The sequence below is a fragment of the Aulostomus chinensis genome, chromosome 20 (assembly GCF_037954235.1).
Source record: "Aulostomus chinensis isolate RoL2024-O1b breed Wild chromosome 20, RoL_Achi_v1.0, whole genome shotgun sequence".
In the NCBI taxonomy this organism is placed as follows: domain Eukaryota; kingdom Metazoa; phylum Chordata; class Actinopteri; order Syngnathiformes; family Aulostomidae; genus Aulostomus; species Aulostomus chinensis.
In genome coordinates this window covers 5,720,161-5,738,709 of record NC_141339.1, presented here as the reverse complement: position 1 = coordinate 5,738,709, position 18,549 = coordinate 5,720,161, and the positions used below count along the sequence as shown (strand labels likewise).

General features: G+C 47.3%; 12 non-coding genes across 12 annotated transcripts; 6 read left to right on the top strand and 6 right to left on the bottom strand.

Annotated features, from left to right (window-relative positions):
• Positions 1 to 2,533: 2,533 nt before the first annotated feature.
• trnav-aac (transfer RNA valine (anticodon AAC)) lies at positions 2,534 to 2,606 on the bottom strand. The gene has a single exon. It is a non-coding gene; the product is annotated as a tRNA-Val (tRNA).
• Positions 2,607 to 2,726: 120 nt separating this feature from the next.
• trnad-guc (transfer RNA aspartic acid (anticodon GUC)) lies at positions 2,727 to 2,798 on the top strand. The gene has a single exon. It is a non-coding gene; the product is annotated as a tRNA-Asp (tRNA).
• A 2,553-nt stretch (positions 2,799 to 5,351) lies between these two features.
• On the bottom strand, positions 5,352 to 5,424 carry trnav-aac (transfer RNA valine (anticodon AAC)). The gene has a single exon. It is a non-coding gene; the product is annotated as a tRNA-Val (tRNA).
• A 120-nt stretch (positions 5,425 to 5,544) lies between these two features.
• Positions 5,545 to 5,616, top strand: trnad-guc (transfer RNA aspartic acid (anticodon GUC)). The gene has a single exon. It is a non-coding gene; the product is annotated as a tRNA-Asp (tRNA).
• A 2,562-nt stretch (positions 5,617 to 8,178) lies between these two features.
• Positions 8,179 to 8,251, bottom strand: trnav-aac (transfer RNA valine (anticodon AAC)). The gene has a single exon. It is a non-coding gene; the product is annotated as a tRNA-Val (tRNA).
• A 120-nt stretch (positions 8,252 to 8,371) lies between these two features.
• trnad-guc (transfer RNA aspartic acid (anticodon GUC)) lies at positions 8,372 to 8,443 on the top strand. The gene has a single exon. It is a non-coding gene; the product is annotated as a tRNA-Asp (tRNA).
• Positions 8,444 to 11,006: 2,563 nt separating this feature from the next.
• trnav-aac (transfer RNA valine (anticodon AAC)) lies at positions 11,007 to 11,079 on the bottom strand. Its single transcript has one exon. It is a non-coding gene; the product is annotated as a tRNA-Val (tRNA).
• A 120-nt stretch (positions 11,080 to 11,199) lies between these two features.
• trnad-guc (transfer RNA aspartic acid (anticodon GUC)) lies at positions 11,200 to 11,271 on the top strand. Its single transcript has one exon. It is a non-coding gene; the product is annotated as a tRNA-Asp (tRNA).
• Positions 11,272 to 13,824: 2,553 nt separating this feature from the next.
• Positions 13,825 to 13,897, bottom strand: trnav-aac (transfer RNA valine (anticodon AAC)). Its single transcript has one exon. It is a non-coding gene; the product is annotated as a tRNA-Val (tRNA).
• Positions 13,898 to 14,017: 120 nt separating this feature from the next.
• Positions 14,018 to 14,089, top strand: trnad-guc (transfer RNA aspartic acid (anticodon GUC)). The gene has a single exon. It is a non-coding gene; the product is annotated as a tRNA-Asp (tRNA).
• A 2,553-nt stretch (positions 14,090 to 16,642) lies between these two features.
• On the bottom strand, positions 16,643 to 16,715 carry trnav-aac (transfer RNA valine (anticodon AAC)). The gene has a single exon. It is a non-coding gene; the product is annotated as a tRNA-Val (tRNA).
• A 120-nt stretch (positions 16,716 to 16,835) lies between these two features.
• Positions 16,836 to 16,907, top strand: trnad-guc (transfer RNA aspartic acid (anticodon GUC)). The gene has a single exon. It is a non-coding gene; the product is annotated as a tRNA-Asp (tRNA).
• The last annotated feature ends 1,642 nt before the right edge of the window (positions 16,908 to 18,549 follow it).

Below are 18,549 nucleotides of genomic sequence, written 5' to 3'. Positions count from 1 at the left end.
GAGTAACACAAACCCAAGTCCAGTGCTGCTACTGACCACTTGTGCCTGACGCTTACAAATCCTTTCATTACTATCCTCTATCAAATGTGTCCTCGTCTTGTGCAGACTGTTAAGTGGATTCTGTGTTTTGTCCGCTCCACTTGGACAATTTGGATCTCTGTCCTTTTTCTGGCGCAAACAAGTAAAACACCGCTGTTTCTCCCCACGGAGTCAGCAGGACTAACGCCGCCAAAGCTAGCCAGCTTCACCTACAGCTAGCCCAGCCGGGGCAGGAGGCTGGCACCGTGGCAGCAGCTGGCCAGCTTCACCTACAGCAAGCCAAGCCGGGTCTAACGTCATGCGGGGTGTTTTGGACAACTAAATGGTGAGGATACTGTCTAATAACAGGCTGCCGTGCCAATCTTTAAATACCGTAATAATAATGGAAGATTTGTGTGATTTGTTGAGGGGATCCAATTTGGCGGCTGCAGGATTGGGTTTCTCCTTTTCACAGACGATGTGGTCCTGCTGGCTTTAGCAGGCCGTGACCTTCAGCTCTCGCTGGTTTGCAGCCGATTGGGAAGCATCCAGGATGAGAATCAGCACCTCCAAGTCCGAGCCCATGGTCCACACCTGGATAAGGGTAGGATGCCATCCCAGGTCCCATTTCAAGCTCACTACTGATGGATGTGTCTATCCCATTTGAACTGCAACAGTGAGAATCAGTCGGTTGTATCATCTACTTCTGCAGATTGGTCAATTGAAGTTTCTGGAATCTCACCAAAACATGAGATCATCCTATGAGCTAGCCTGGCACCTTCAGGTAGCAATAAACCAACCTTCAATTTGACAGAACCAACATGGTCTGACAGAGCAGCAGTTATCAATCCTAGAACTTAGGGCAGATTAAAAAAAATATATATATATATATATTTTCCACTCTACATATTTGCTGTCGCTTGGTTTTCAAGGCTTAAGTTGCTCACTGATGTCCTGGCTACTGGGAAATATAATGTATTGTTTAGTTTTTAGCATGCTCTATCACTTTACCTTTATCAGTGTATGATGATGCTCTTACACCAGAAACAAATATGTTCAAGTTGATTTATTATTCAATGCGTAGGCCATGGCTCCTAAAATTAGCAGTGAAGGGGAGTACTTATAGTCAGTAGTACCTATAACCCTCCCTAAACCCACGATCAGAGCTCAGAGATCAAAGTCAGTTATTACATTGTCAGTGCCCAAAGTTCCCAAGGGACGACACTCGTTCAAATAAACATGAAACGTGCAAAAAACTGCCACCAGCTATCAGTTGCTCTGTCCTCTCCCCAGCAGCAGAAGCCACGCACAGTTCACGGGCCCCTTTACGCAGTGATCATCCCAACATGTGTTAAAGTTCCACAGTGCATTTCATTATGTCTTGAATTCTGGGAGCTTAGAATTCTGATGATCACAAAGTCCACCCCATGTATAAGACGACGCAAACAGATCGCCGCAAACTTGCCAAAATGATCAATTTCGATTTGTTTGACTTTGGAGATGACTTTAAAACGTCTAACATGCATCTAGAGTATGACGAAGATCTCCCCAAGCCGGGTAATAGTAGGTAGGAGTGAAGCAAACTCATAAGCTTCTGAAAATACTCACTATAATAGCAGCTCTTCAAGTGGTGGATGGAGACTGGCAACCGCCCCCTTTGTGCTTGCCGAAGGAAAAGTGCTCCAAGGGCAATGACCGAACCGAGCAGGATTCTGCAAAACCTGATGAACGGTCATGCAGAAACAGGAGTCACGTCTTCCAGAAGAGGGATGTTTCCAAACCCTCTTGGTCCCTTGGCTGGTTCTCCCGATGGGACGAAACCCATTTGATACGAGGCTGTTTGCCTTCCCACGCAGCGTCAGCAATCAAACAGCGCTCCCCGAGAAAGGTTGGACTCTCTTTTTTTGCCCAGGGTGACAACCACTCTTGTGGTGTCCTCCCCACGGAGTCAGCGCATTGACTCCTTGCCAATACGTATCACAGGGCAGGGTAATGGGAAAGTTGGCCTCTTTGCAGTTACCACGAAGAGGTGTGTTCTGCTCTGTCTTTCCCCACCTTCCACCTTCACACCCATCTCTCCTGTCACCTGCCTTTGCCCATTTCTCCTCCCTTTGAGTGATGTCATGGGACTTGGCACTGACTCGCGGTCATCCCTACTAGGGTGGCGCAAAAGCATCCGCCACTTATAGGTGAATGTCGATAAAGGCTTTTTCCTCACGTATAACCGCAATCTTGGGAGGACAGGCTGAGACTATGAAACATAGAAGTTAGCAAAATGAGACCCCACAAAACTGATATGCACTTTACTCTCAAGGCCAATTGTAAACTTTGCAGAGAAACGTGAAACACCGCCCTCAAGCTTTTCATGGTGTTTTTTTTTGCCTTGCTACTTGGCGAGCATCCCTTTGTTTACCCCCACTTCAATATCTCCTTGACATTTGCTCGCCGTTTTCTTCAGACAGTGAAAGTCGGCAAGTTTGACCAATAATTTTGTGCAAACATGACAGAGGGAAGGTGTTTCCACCCGGTTTCGAACCGGGGACCTTTTGCGTGTTAGGCAAACGTGATTACCACTACACTATGGAAACTGCAAAGACCAGGAAAATGTCCACATCGCTGGGTCGCTAGGCCTGTTTTTGCTCCCATTCTCCCGAAGCCGGCGTTTTACTTTTTTATTCAGCTGTGCCGCGGCGCCCTGGACATTGAGGTCCTCGTTAGTATAGTGGACAGTATCTCCGCCTGTCACGCGGAAGACCGGGGTTCGATTCCCCGACGGGGAGTAGGCAGTGGGCAGGCTGCTATTCGGTCAAGAGTAACACAAACCCAAGTCCAGTGCTGCTACTGACCACTTGTGCCTGACGCTTACAAATACTATCCTCTATCAAATGTGTCCTCGTCTTGTGCAGACTGTTAAGTGGATTCTGTATTTTGTCCGCTCCACTTGGACAATTTGGATCTCTGTCCTTTTTCTGGCGCAAACAAGTAAAACACCGCTGTTTCTCCCCACGGAGTCAGCAGGACTAACGCCGCCAAAGCTAGCCAGCTTCACCTACAGCTAGCCCAGCCGGGGCAGGAGGCTGGCACCGTGGCAGCAGCTGGCCAGCTTCACCTACAGCAAGCCAAGCCGGGTCTAACGTCATGCGGGGTGTTTTGGACAACTAAATGGTGAGGATACTGTCTAATAACAGGCTGCCGTGCCAATCTTTAAATACCGTAATAATAATGGAAGATTTGTGTGATTTGTTGAGGGGATCCAATTTGGCGGCTGCAGGATTGGGTTTCTCCTTTTCACAGACGATGTGGTCCTGCTGGCTTTAGCAGGCCGTGACCTTCAGCTCTCGCTGGTTTGCAGCCGATTGGGAAGCATCCAGGATGAGAATCAGCACCTCCAAGTCCGAGCCCATGGTCCACACCTGGATAAGGGTAGGATGCCATCCCAGGTCCCATTTCAAGCTCACTACTGATGGATGTGTCTATCCCATTTGAACTGCAACAGTGAGAATCAGTCGGTTGTATCATCTACTTCTGCAGATTGGTCAATTGAAGTTTCTGGAATCTCACCAAAACATGAGATCATCCTATGAGCTAGCCTGGCACCTTCAGGTAGCAATAAACCAACCTTCAATTTGACAGAACCAACATGGTCTGACAGAGCAGCAGTTATCAATCCTAGAACTTAGGGCAGATTAAAAAAAAAATATATATATATATTTTCCACTCTACATATTTGCTGTCGCTTGGTTTTCAAGGCTTAAGTTGCTCACTGATGTCCTGGCTACTGGGAAATATAATGTATTGTTTAGTTTTTAGCATGCTCTATCACTTTACCTTTATCAGTGTATGATGATGCTCTTACACCAGAAACAAATATGTTCAAGTTGATTTATTATTCAATGCGTAGGCCATGGCTCCTAAAATTAGCAGTGAAGGGGAGTACTTATAGTCAGTAGTACCTATAACCCTCCCTAAACCCACGATCAGAGCTCAGAGATCAAAGTCAGTTATTACATTGTCAGTGCCCAAAGTTCCCAAGGGACGACACTCGTTCAAATAAACATGAAACGTGCAAAAAACTGCCACCAGCTATCAGTTGCTCTGTCCTCTCCCCAGCAGCAGAAGCCACGCACAGTTCACGGGCCCCTTTACGCAGTGATCATCCCAACATGTGTTAAAGTTCCACAGTGCATTTCATTATGTCTTGAATTCTGGGAGCTTAGAATTCTGATGATCACAAAGTCCACACCATGTATAAGACGACGCAAACAGATCGCCGCAAACTTGCCAAAATGATCAATTTCGATTTGTTTGACTTTGGAGATGACTTTAAAACGTCTAACATGCATCAAGAGTATGACGAAGATCTCCCCAAGCCGGGTAATAGTAGGTAGGAGTGAAGCAAACTCATAAGCTTCTGAAAATACTCACTATAATAGCAGCTCTTCAAGTGGTGGATGGAGACTGGCAACCGCCCCCTTTGTGCTTGCCGAAGGAAAAGTGCTCCAAGGGCAATGACCGAACCGAGCAGGATTCTGCAAAACCTGATGAACGGTCATGCAGAAACAGGAGTCACGTCTTCCAGAAGAGGGATGTTTCCAAACCCTCTTGGTCCCTTGGCTGGTTCTCCCGATGGGACGAAACCCATTTGATACGAGGCTGTTTGCCTTCCCACGCAGCGTCAGCAATCAAACAGCGCTCCCCGAGAAAGGTTGGACTCTCTTTTTTTGCCCAGGGTGACAACCACTCTTGTGGTGTCCTCCCCACGGAGTCAGCGCATTGACTCCTTGCCAATACGTATCACAGGGCAGGGTAATGGGAAAGTTGGCTTCTTTGCAGTTACCACGAAGAGGTGTGTTCTGCTCTGTCTTTCCCCACCTTCCACCTTCACACCCATCTCTCCTGTCACCTGCCTTTGCCCATTTCTCCTCCCTTTGAGTGATGTCATGGGACTTGGCACTGACTCGCGGTCATCCCTACTAGGGTGGCGCAAAAGCATCCGCCACTTATAGGTGAATGTCGATAAAGGCTTTTTCCTCACGTATAACTGCAATCTTGGGAGGACAGGCTGAGACTCTGAAACATAGAAGTTAGCAAAATGAGACCCCACAAAACTGATATGCACTTCACTCTCAAGGCCAATTGTAAACTTTGCAGAGAAACATGAAACACCGCCCTCAAGCTTTTCATGGTGTTTTTTTTTTGCCTTGCTACTTGGCGAGCATCCCTTTGTTTACCCCCACTTCAATATCTCCTTGACATTTGCTCGCCGTTTTCTTCAGACAGTGAAAGTCGGCAAGTTTGACCAATAATTTTGTGCAAACATGACAGAGGGAAGGTGTTTCCACCCGGTTTCGAACCGGGGACCTTTTGCGTGTTAGGCAAACGTGATTACCACTACACTATGGAAACTGCAAAGACCAGGAAAATGTCCACATCGCTGAGTCGCTAGGGCTGTTTTTTCTCCCATTCTCCCGAAGCCGGCGTTTTACTTTTTTATTAAGCTGTGCCGCGGCGCCCTGGACATTGAGGTCCTCGTTAGTATAGTGGACAGTATCTCCGCCTGTCACGCGGAAGACCGGGGTTCGATTCCCCGACGGGGAGTAGGCAGTGGGCAGGCTGCTATTCGGTCAAGAGTAACACAAACCCAAGTCCAGTGCTGCTACTGACCACTTGTGCCTGACGCTTACAAATCCTTTCATTACTATCCTCTATCAAATGTGTCCTCGTCTTGTGCAGACTGTTAAGTGGATTCTGTGTTTTGTCCGCTCCACTTGGACAATTTGGATCTCTGTCCTTTTTCTGGCGCAAACAAGTAAAACACCGCTGTTTCTCCCCACGGAGTCAGCAGGACTAACGCCGCCAAAGCTAGCCAGCTTCACCTACAGCTAGCCCAGCCGGGGCAGGAGGCTGGCACCGTGGCAGCAGCTGGCCAGCTTCACCTACAGCAAGCCAAGCCGGGTCTAACGTCATGCGGGGTGTTTTGGACAACTAAATGGTGAGGATACTGTCTAATAACAGGCTGCCGTGCCAATCTTTAAATACCGTAATAATAATGGAAGATTTGTGTGATTTGTTGAGGGGATCCAATTTGGCGGCTGCAGGATTGGGTTTCTCCTTTTCACAGACGATGTGGTCCTGCTGGCTTTAGCAGGCCGTGACCTTCAGCTCTCGCTGGTTTGCAGCCGATTGGGAAGCATCCAGGATGAGAATCAGCACCTCCAAGTCCGAGCCCATGGTCCACACCTGGATAAGGGTAGGATGCCATCCCAGGTCCCATTTCAAGCTCACTACTGATGGATGTGTCTATCCCATTTGAACTGCAACAGTGAGAATCAGTCGGTTGTATCATCTACTTCTGCAGATTGGTCAATTGAAGTTTCTGGAATCTCACCAAAACATGAGATCATCCTATGAGCTAGCCTGGCACCTTCAGGTAGCAATAAACCAACCTTCAATTTGACAGAACCAACATGGTCTGACAGAGCAGCAGTTATCAATCCTAGAACTTAGGGCAGATTAAAAAAAAAATATATATATATATTTTCCACTCTACATATTTGCTGTCGCTTGGTTTTCAAGGCTTAAGTTGCTCACTGATGTCCTGGCTACTGGGAAATATAATGTATTGTTTAGTTTTTAGCATGCTCTATCACTTTACCTTTATCAGTGTATGATGATGCTCTTACACCAGAAACAAATATGTTCAAGTTGATTTATTATTCAATGCGTAGGCCATGGCTCCTAAAATTAGCAGTGAAGGGGAGTACTTATAGTCAGTAGTACCTATAACCCTCCCTAAACCCACGATCAGAGCTCAGAGATCAAAGTCAGTTATTACATTGTCAGTGCCCAAAGTTCCCAAGGGACGACACTCGTTCAAATAAACATGAAACGTGCAAAAAACTGCCACCAGCTATCAGTTGCTCTGTCCTCTCCCCAGCAGCAGAAGCCACGCACAGTTCACGGGCCCCTTTACGCAGTGATCATCCCAACATGTGTTAAAGTTCCACAGTGCATTTCATTATGTCTTGAATTCTGGGAGCTTAGAATTCTGATGATCACAAAGTCCACCCCATGTATAAGACGACGCAAACAGATCGCCGCAAACTTGCCAAAATGATCAATTTCGATTTGTTTGACTTTGGAGATGACTTTAAAACGTCTAACATGCATCAAGAGTATGACGAAGATCTCCCCAAGCCGGGTAATAGTAGGTAGGAGTGAAGCAAACTCATAAGCTTCTGAAAATACTCACTATAATAGCAGCTCTTCAAGTGGTGGATGGAGACTGGCAACCGCCCCCTTTGTGCTTGCCGAAGGAAAAGTGCTCCAAGGGCAATGACCGAACCGAGCAGGATTCTGCAAAACCTGATGAACGGTCATGCAGAAACAGGAGTCACGTCTTCCAGAAGAGGGATGTTTCCAAACCCTCTTGGTCCCTTGGCTGGTTCTCCCGATGGGACGAAACCCATTTGATACGAGGCTGTTTGCCTTCCCACGCAGCGTCAGCAATCAAACAGCGCTCCCCGAGAAAGGTTGGACTCTCTTTTTTTGCCCAGGGTGACAACCACTCTTGTGGTGTCCTCCCCACGGAGTCAGCGCATTGACTCCTTGCCAATACGTATCACAGGGCAGGGTAATGGGAAAGTTGGCCTCTTTGCAGTTACCACGAAGAGGTGTGTTCTGCTCTGTCTTTCCCCACCTTCCACCTTCACACCCATCTCTCCTGTCACCTGCCTTTGCCCATTTCTCCTCCCTTTGAGTGATGTCATGGGACTTGGCACTGACTCGCGGTCATCCCTACTAGGGTGGCGCAAAAGCATCCGCCACTTATAGGTGAATGTCGATAAAGGCTTTTTCCTCACGTATAACTGCAATCTTGGGAGGACAGGCTGAGACTCTGAAACATAGAAGTTAGCAAAATGAGACCCCACAAAACTGATATGCACTTCACTCTCAAGGCCAATTGTAAACTTTGCAGAGAAACATGAAACACCGCCCTCAAGCTTTTCATGGTGTTTTTTTTTTGCCTTGCTACTTGGCGAGCATCCCTTTGTTTACCCCCACTTCAATATCTCCTTGACATTTGCTCGCCGTTTTCTTCAGACAGTGAAAGTCGGCAAGTTTGACCAATAATTTTGTGCAAACATGACAGAGGGAAGGTGTTTCCACCCGGTTTCGAACCGGGGACCTTTTGCGTGTTAGGCAAACGTGATTACCACTACACTATGGAAACTGCAAAGACCAGGAAAATGTCCACATCGCTGGGTCGCTAGGCCTGTTTTTGCTCCCATTCTCCCGAAGCCGGCGTTTTACTTTTTTATTCAGGTGTGCCGCGGCGCCCTGGACATTGAGGTCCTCGTTAGTATAGTGGACAGTATCTCCGCCTGTCACGCGGAAGACCGGGGTTCGATTCCCCGACGGGGAGTAGGCAGTGGGCAGGCTGCTATTCGGTCAAGAGTAACACAAACCCAAGTCCAGTGCTGCTACTGACCACTTGTGCCTGACGCTTACAAATCCTTTCATTACTATCCTCTATCAAATGTGTCCTCGTCTTGTGCAGACTGTTAAGTGGATTCTGTGTTTTGTCCGCTCCACTTGGACAATTTGGATCTCTGTCCTTTTTCTGGCGCAAACAAGTAAAACACCGCTGTTTCTCCCCACGGAGTCAGCAGGACTAACGCCGCCAAAGCTAGCCAGCTTCACCTACAGCTAGCCCAGCCGGGGCAGGAGGCTGGCACCGTGGCAGCAGCTGGCCAGCTTCACCTACAGCAAGCCAAGCCGGGTCTAACGTCATGCGGGGTGTTTTGGACAACTAAATGGTGAGGATACTGTCTAATAACAGGCTGCCGTGCCAATCTTTAAATACCGTAATAATAATGGAAGATTTGTGTGATTTGTTGAGGGGATCCAATTTGGCGGCTGCAGGATTGGGTTTCTCCTTTTCACAGACGATGTGGTCCTGCTGGCTTTAGCAGGCCGTGACCTTCAGCTCTCGCTGGTTTGCAGCCGATTGGGAAGCATCCAGGATGAGAATCAGCACCTCCAAGTCCGAGCCCATGGTCCACACCTGGATAAGGGTAGGATGCCATCCCAGGTCCCATTTCAAGCTCACTACTGATGGATGTGTCTATCCCATTTGAACTGCAACAGTGAGAATCAGTCGGTTGTATCATCTACTTCTGCAGATTGGTCAATTGAAGTTTCTGGAATCTCACCAAAACATGAGATCATCCTATGAGCTAGCCTGGCACCTTCAGGTAGCAATAAACCAACCTTCAATTTGACAGAACCAACATGGTCTGACAGAGCAGCAGTTATCAATCCTAGAACTTAGGGCAGATTAAAAAAAATATATATATATATATATTTTCCACTCTACATATTTGCTGTCGCTTGGTTTTCAAGGCTTAAGTTGCTCACTGATGTCCTGGCTACTGGGAAATATAATGTATTGTTTAGTTTTTAGCATGCTCTATCACTTTACCTTTATCAGTGTATGATGATGCTCTTACACCAGAAACAAATATGTTCAAGTTGATTTATTATTCAATGCGTAGGCCATGGCTCCTAAAATTAGCAGTGAAGGGGAGTACTTATAGTCAGTAGTACCTATAACCCTCCCTAAACCCACGATCAGAGCTCAGAGATCAAAGTCAGTTATTACATTGTCAGTGCCCAAAGTTCCCAAGGGACGACACTCGTTCAAATAAACATGAAACGTGCAAAAAACTGCCACCAGCTATCAGTTGCTCTGTCCTCTCCCCAGCAGCAGAAGCCACGCACAGTTCACGGGCCCCTTTACGCAGTGATCATCCCAACATGTGTTAAAGTTCCACAGTGCATTTCATTATGTCTTGAATTCTGGGAGCTTAGAATTCTGATGATCACAAAGTCCACCCCATGTATAAGACGACGGAAACAGATCGCCGCAAACTTGCCAAAATGATCAATTTCGATTTGTTTGACTTTGGAGATGACTTTAAAACGTCTAACATGCATCTAGAGTATGACGAAGATCTCCCCAAGCCGGGTAATAGTAGGTAGGAGTGAAGCAAACTCATAAGCTTCTGAAAATACTCACTATAATAGCAGCTCTTCAAGTGGTGGATGGAGACTGGCAACCGCCCCCTTTGTGCTTGCCGAAGGAAAAGTGCTCCAAGGGCAATGACCGAACCGAGCAGGATTCTGCAAAACCTGATGAACGGTCATGCAGAAACAGGAGTCACGTCTTCCAGAAGAGGGATGTTTCCAAACCCTCTTGGTCCCTTGGCTGGTTCTCCCGATGGGACGAAACCCATTTGATACGAGGCTGTTTGCCTTCCCACGCAGCGTCAGCAATCAAACAGCGCTCCCCGAGAAAGGTTGGACTCTCTTTTTTTGCCCAGGGTGACAACCACTCTTGTGGTGTCCTCCCCACGGAGTCAGCGCATTGACTCCTTGCCAATACGTATCACAGGGCAGGGTAATGGGAAAGTTGGCCTCTTTGCAGTTACCACGAAGAGGTGTGTTCTGCTCTGTCTTTCCCCACCTTCCACCTTCACACCCATCTCTCCTGTCACCTGCCTTTGCCCATTTCTCCTCCCTTTGAGTGATGTCATGGGACTTGGCACTGACTCGCGGTCATCCCTACTAGGGTGGCGCAAAAGCATCCGCCACTTATAGGTGAATGTCGATAAAGGCTTTTTCCTCACGTATAACCGCAATCTTGGGAGGACAGGCTGAGACTATGAAACATAGAAGTTAGCAAAATGAGACCCCACAAAACTGATATGCACTTTACTCTCAAGGCCAATTGTAAACTTTGCAGAGAAACGTGAAACACCGCCCTCAAGCTTTTCATGGTGTTTTTTTTTGCCTTGCTACTTGGCGAGCATCCCTTTGTTTACCCCCACTTCAATATCTCCTTGACATTTGCTCGCCGTTTTCTTCAGACAGTGAAAGTCGGCAAGTTTGACCAATAATTTTGTGCAAACATGACAGAGGGAAGGTGTTTCCACCCGGTTTCGAACCGGGGACCTTTTGCGTGTTAGGCAAACGTGATTACCACTACACTATGGAAACTGCAAAGACCAGGAAAATGTCCACATCGCTGGGTCGCTAGGCCTGTTTTTGCTCCCATTCTCCCGAAGCCGGCGTTTTACTTTTTTATTCAGCTGTGCCGCGGCGCCCTGGACATTGAGGTCCTCGTTAGTATAGTGGACAGTATCTCCGCCTGTCACGCGGAAGACCGGGGTTCGATTCCCCGACGGGGAGTAGGCAGTGGGCAGGCTGCTATTCGGTCAAGAGTAACACAAACCCAAGTCCAGTGCTGCTACTGACCACTTGTGCCTGACGCTTACAAATACTATCCTCTATCAAATGTGTCCTCGTCTTGTGCAGACTGTTAAGTGGATTCTGTATTTTGTCCGCTCCACTTGGACAATTTGGATCTCTGTCCTTTTTCTGGCGCAAACAAGTAAAACACCGCTGTTTCTCCCCACGGAGTCAGCAGGACTAACGCCGCCAAAGCTAGCCAGCTTCACCTACAGCTAGCCCAGCCGGGGCAGGAGGCTGGCACCGTGGCAGCAGCTGGCCAGCTTCACCTACAGCAAGCCAAGCCGGGTCTAACGTCATGCGGGGTGTTTTGGACAACTAAATGGTGAGGATACTGTCTAATAACAGGCTGCCGTGCCAATCTTTAAATACCGTAATAATAATGGAAGATTTGTGTGATTTGTTGAGGGGATCCAATTTGGCGGCTGCAGGATTGGGTTTCTCCTTTTCACAGACGATGTGGTCCTGCTGGCTTTAGCAGGCCGTGACCTTCAGCTCTCGCTGGTTTGCAGCCGATTGGGAAGCATCCAGGATGAGAATCAGCACCTCCAAGTCCGAGCCCATGGTCCACACCTGGATAAGGGTAGGATGCCATCCCAGGTCCCATTTCAAGCTCACTACTGATGGATGTGTCTATCCCATTTGAACTGCAACAGTGAGAATCAGTCGGTTGTATCATCTACTTCTGCAGATTGGTCAGTTGAAGTTTCTGGAATCTCACCAAAACATGAGATCATCCTATGAGCTAGCCTGGCACCTTCAGGTAGCAATAAACCAACCTTCAATTTGACAGAACCAACATGGTCTGACAGAGCAGCAGTTATCAATCCTAGAACTTAGGGCAGATTAAAAAAAAAAATATATATATATATTTTCCACTCTACATATTTGCTGTCGCTTGGTTTTCAAGGCTTAAGTTGCTCACTGATGTCCTGGCTACTGGGAAATATAATGTATTGTTTAGTTTTTAGCATGCTCTATCACTTTACCTTTATCAGTGTATGATGATGCTCTTACACCAGAAACAAATATGTTCAAGTTGATTTATTATTCAATGCGTAGGCCATGGCTCCTAAAATTAGCAGTGAAGGGGAGTACTTATAGTCAGTAGTACCTATAACCCTCCCTAAACCCACGATCAGAGCTCAGAGATCAAAGTCAGTTATTACATTGTCAGTGCCCAAAGTTCCCAAGGGACGACACTCGTTCAAATAAACATGAAACGTGCAAAAAACTGCCACCAGCTATCAGTTGCTCTGTCCTCTCCCCAGCAGCAGAAGCCACGCACAGTTCACGGGCCCCTTTACGCAGTGATCATCCCAACATGTGTTAAAGTTCCACAGTGCATTTCATTATGTCTTGAATTCTGGGAGCTTAGAATTCTGATGATCACAAAGTCCACACCATGTATAAGACGACGGAAACAGATCGCCGCAAACTTGCCAAAATGATCAATTTCGATTTGTTTGACTTTGGAGATGACTTTAAAACGTCTAACATGCATCTAGAGTATGACGAAGATCTCCCCAAGCCGGGTAATAGTAGGTAGGAGTGAAGCAAACTCATAAGCTTCTGAAAATACTCACTATAATAGCCACTCTTCAAGTGGTGGATGGAGACTGGCAACCGCCCCCTTTGTGCTTGCCGAAGGAAAAGTGCTCCAAGGGCAATGACCGAACCGAGCAGGATTCTGCAAAACCTGATGAACGGTCATGCAGAAACAGGAGTCACGTCTTCCAGAAGAGGGATGTTTCCAAACCCTCTTGGTCCCTTGGCTGGTTCTCCCGATGGGACGAAACCCATTTGATACGAGGCTGTTTGCCTTCCCACGCAGCGTCAGCAATCAAACAGCGCTCCCCGAGAAAGGTTGGACTCTCTTTTTTTGCCCAGGGTGACAACCACTCTTGTGGTGTCCTCCCCACGGAGTCAGCGCATTGACTCCTTGCCAATACGTATCACAGGGCAGGGTAATGGGAAAGTTGGCCTCTTTGCAGTTACCACGAAGAGGTGTGTTCTGCTCTGTCTTTCCCCACCTTCCACCTTCACACCCATCTCTCCTGTCACCTGCCTTTGCCCATTTCTCCTCCCTTTGAGTGATGTCATGGGACTTGGCACTGACTCGCGGTCATCCCTACTAGGGTGGCGCAAAAGCATCCGCCACTTATAGGTGAATGTCGATAAAGGCTTTTTCCTCACGTATAACCGCAATCTTGGGAGGACAGGCTGAGACTATGAAACATAGAAGTTAGCAAAATGAGACCCCACAAAACTGATATGCACTTTATTCTCAAGGCCAATTGTAAACTTTGCAGAGAAACGTGAAACACCGCCCTCAAGCTTTTCATGGTGTTTTTTTTTGCCTTGCTACTTGGCGAGCATCCCTTTGTTTACCCCCACTTCAATATCTCCTTGACATTTGCTCGCCGTTTTCTTCAGACAGTGAAAGTCGGCAAGTTTGACCAATAATTTTGTGCAAACGTGACAGAGGGAAGGTGTTTCCACCCGGTTTCGAACCGGGGACCTTTTGCGTGTTAGGCAAACGTGATTACCACTACACTATGGAAACTGCAAAGACCAGGAAAATGTCCACATCGCTGGGTCGCTAGGCCTGTTTTTGCTCCCATTCTCCCGAAGCCGGCGTTTTACTTTTTTATTCAGCTGTGCCGCGGCGCCCTGGACATTGAGGTCCTCGTTAGTATAGTGGACAGTATCTCCGCCTGTCACGCGGAAGACCGGGGTTCGATTCCCCGACGGGGAGTAGGCAGTGGGCAGGCTGCTATTCGGTCAAGAGTAACACAAACCCAAGTCCAGTGCTGCTACTGACCACTTGTGCCTGACGCTTACAAATACTATCCTCTATCAAATGTGTCCTCGTCTCGTGCAGACTGTTAAGTGGATTCTGTATTTTGTCCGCTCCACTTGGACAATTTGGATCTCTGTCCTTTTTCTGGCGCAAACAAGTAAAACACCGCTGTTTCTCCCCACGGAGTCAGCAGGACTAACGCCGCCAAAGCTAGCCAGCTTCACCTACAGCTAGCCCAGCCGGGGCAGGAGGCTGGCACCGTGGCAGCAGCTGGCCAGCTTCACCTACAGCAAGCCAAGCCGGGTCTAACGTCATGCGGGGTGTTTTGGACAACTAAATGGTGAGGATACTGTCTAATAACAGGCTGCCGTGCCAATCTTTAAATACCGTAATAATAATGGAAGATTTGTGTGATTTGTTGAGGGGATCCAATTTGGCGGCTGCAGGATTGGGTTTCTCCTTTTCACAGACGATGTGGTCCTGCTGGCTTTAGCAGGCCGTGACCTTCAGCTCTCGCTGGTTTGCAGCCGATTGGGAAGCATCCAGGATGAGAATCAGCACCTCCAAGTCCGAGCCCATGGTCCACACCTGGATAAGGGTAGGATGCCATCCCAGGTCCCATTTCAAGCTCACTACTGATGGATGTGTCTATCCCATTTGAACTGCAACAGTGAGAATCAGTCGGTTGTATCATCTACTTCTGCAGATTGGTCAGTTGAAGTTTCTGGAATCTCACCAAAACATGAGATCATCCTATGAGCTAGCCTGGCACCTTCAGGTAGCAATAAACCAACCTTCAATTTGACAGAACCAACATGGTCTGACAGAGCAGCAGTTATCAATCCTAGAACTTAGGGCAGATTAAAAAAAAAAAAATATATATATATTTTCCACTCTACATATTTGCTGTCGCTTGGTTTTCAAGGCTTAAGTTGCTCACTGATGTCCTGGCTACTGGGAAATATAATGTATTGTTTAGTTTTTAGCATGCTCTATCACTTTACCTTTATCAGTGTATGATGATGCTCTTACACCAGAAACAAATATGTTCAAGTTGATTTATTATTCAATGCGTAGGCCATGGCTCCTAAAATTAGCAGTGAAGGGGAGTACTTATAGTCAGTAGTACCTATAACCCTCCCTAAACCCACGATCAGAGCTCAGAGATCAAAGTCAGTTATTACATTGTCAGTGCCCAAAGTTCCCAAGGGACGACACTCGTTCAAATAAACATGAAACGTGCAAAAAACTGCCACCAGCTATCAGTTGCTCTGTCCTCTCCCCAGCAGCAGAAGCCACGCACAGTTCACGGGCCCCTTTACGCAGTGATCATCCCAACATGTGTTAAAGTTCCACAGTGCATTTCATTATGTCTTGAATTCTGGGAGCTTAGAATTCTGATGATCACAAAGTCCACACCATGTATAAGACGACGGAAACAGATCGCCGCAAACTTGCCAAAATGATCAATTTCGATTTGTTTGACTTTGGAGATGACTTTAAAACGTCTAACATGCATCTAGAGTATGACGAAGATCTCCCCAAGCCGGGTAATAGTAGGTAGGAGTGAAGCAAACTCATAAGCTTCTGAAAATACTCACTATAATAGCCACTCTTCAAGTGGTGGATGGAGACTGGCAACCGCCCCCTTTGTGCTTGCCGAAGGAAAAGTGCTCCAAGGGCAATGACCGAACCGAGCAGGATTCTGCAAAACCTGATGAACGGTCATGCAGAAACAGGAGTCACGTCTTCCAGAAGAGGGATGTTTCCAAACCCTCTTGGTCCCTTGGCTGGTTCTCCCGATGGGACGAAACCCATTTGATACGAGGCTGTTTGCCTTCCCACGCAGCGTCAGCAATCAAACAGCGCTCCCCGAGAAAGGTTGGACTCTCTTTTTTTGCCCAGGGTGACAACCACTCTTGTGGTGTCCTCCCCACGGAGTCAGCGCATTGACTCCTTGCCAATACGTATCACAGGGCAGGGTAATGGGAAAGTTGGCCTCTTTGCAGTTACCACGAAGAGGTGTGTTCTGCTCTGTCTTTCCCCACCTTCCACCTTCACACCCATCTCTCCTGTCACCTGCCTTTGCCCATTTCTCCTCCCTTTGAGTGATGTCATGGGACTTGGCACTGACTCGCGGTCATCCCTACTAGGGTGGCGCAAAAGCATCCGCCACTTATAGGTGAATGTCGATAAAGGCTTTTTCCTCACGTATAACCGCAATCTTGGGAGGACAGGCTGAGACTATGAAACATAGAAGTTAGCAAAATGAGACCCCACAAAACTGATATGCACTTTATTCTCAAGGCCAATTGTAAACTTTGCAGAGAAACGTGAAACACCGCCCTCAAGCTTTTCATGGTGTTTTTTTTTGCCTTGCTACTTGGCGAGCATCCCTTTGTTTACCCCCACTTCAATATCTCCTTGACATTTGCTCGCCGTTTTCTTCAGACAGTGAAAGTCGGCAAGTTTGACCAATAATTTTGTGCAAACGTGACAGAGGGAAGGTGTTTCCACCCGGTTTCGAACCGGGGACCTTTTGCGTGTTAGGCAAACGTGATTACCACTACACTATGGAAACTGCAAAGACCAGGAAAATGTCCACATCGCTGGGTCGCTAGGCCTGTTTTTGCTCCTATTCTCCCGAAGCCGGCGTTTTACTTTTTTATTCAGCTGTGCCGCGGCGCCCTGGACATTGAGGTCCTCGTTAGTATAGTGGACAGTATCTCCGCCTGTCACGCGGAAGACCGGGGTTCGATTCCCTGACGGGGAGTAGGCAGTGGGCAGGCTGCTATTCGGTCAAGAGTAACACAAACCCAAGTCCAGTGCTGCTACTGACCACTTGTGCCTGACGCTTACAAATACTATCCTCTATCAAATGTGTCCTCGTCTTGTGCAGACTGTTAAGTGGATTCTGTGTTTTGTCCGCTCCACTTGGACAATTTGGATCTCTGTCCTTTTTCTGGCGCAAACAAGTAAAACACCGCTGTTTCTCCCCACGGAGTCAGCAGGACTAGCGCCGCCAAAGCTAGCCAGCTTCATCTACAGCTAGCCCAGCCGGGGCAGGAGGCTGGCACCGTGGCAGCAGCTGGCCAGCTTCACCTACAGCAAGCCAAGCCGGGTCTAACGTCATGCGGGGTGTTTTGGACAACTAAATGGTGAGGATACTGTCTAATAACAGGCTGCCGTGCCAATCTTTAAATACCGTAATAATAATGGAAGATTTGTGTGATTTGTTGAGGGGATCCAATTTGGCGGCTGCAGGATTGGGTTTCTCCTTTTCACAGACGATGTGGTCCTGCTGGCTTTAGCAGGCCGTGACCTTCAGCTCTCGCTGGTTTGCAGCCGATTGGGAAGCATCCAGGATGAGAATCAGCACCTCCAAGTCCGAGCCCATGGTCCACACCTGGATAAGGGTAGGATGCCATCCCAGGTCCCATTTCAAGCTCACTACTGATGGATGTGTCTATCCTATTTGAACTGCAACAGTGAGAATCAGTCGGTTGTATCATCTACTTCTGCAGATTGGTCAATTGAAGTTTCTGGAATCTCACCAAAACATGAGATCATCCTATGAGCTAGCCTGGCACCTTCAGGTAGCAATAAACCAACCTTCAATTTGACAGAACCAACATGGTCTGACAGAGCAGCAGTTATCAATCCTATAACTTAGGGCAGATTAAAAAATATATATATATTTTCCACTCTACATATTTGCTGTCGCTTGGTTTTCAAGGCTTAAGTTGCTCACTGATGTCCTGGCTACCGGGAAATATAATGTATTGTTTAGTTTTTAGCATGCTCTATCACTTTACCTTTATCAGTGTATGATGATGCACTTACACCAGAAACAAATATGTTCAAGTTTATTTATTGTTCAATGCATAGGCCATGGCTCCTAACATTAGCAGTGAAGGGGAGTACTTATAGTCAGTAGTACCTATAACCCTCCCTAAACCCACGATCAGAGCTCAGAGATCAAAGTCAGTTATTAAATTGTCAGTGCCCAAAGTTCCCAAGGGACGACACTCGTTCAAATAAACATGAAACGTGCAAAAAACTGCCACCAGCTATCAGTTGCTCTGTCCTCTCCCCAGCAGCAGAAGCCACGCACAGTTCACGGGCCCCTTTACGCAGTGATCATCACAACATGTGTTAAAGTTCCACAGTGCATTTCATTATGTCTTGAATTCTGGGAGCTTAGAATTCTGTGAATTCTGATGATCACAAAGTCCACACCATGTATAAGACGACAGAAACAGATCGCTGCAAACTTGCCAAAATGATCAATTTCGATTTGTTTGACTTTGGAGATGACTTTAAAACGTCTAACATGCATCTAGAGTATGACGAAGATCTCCCCAAGCCGGGTAATAGTAGGTAGGAGTGAAGCAAACTCATAAGCTTCTGAAAAT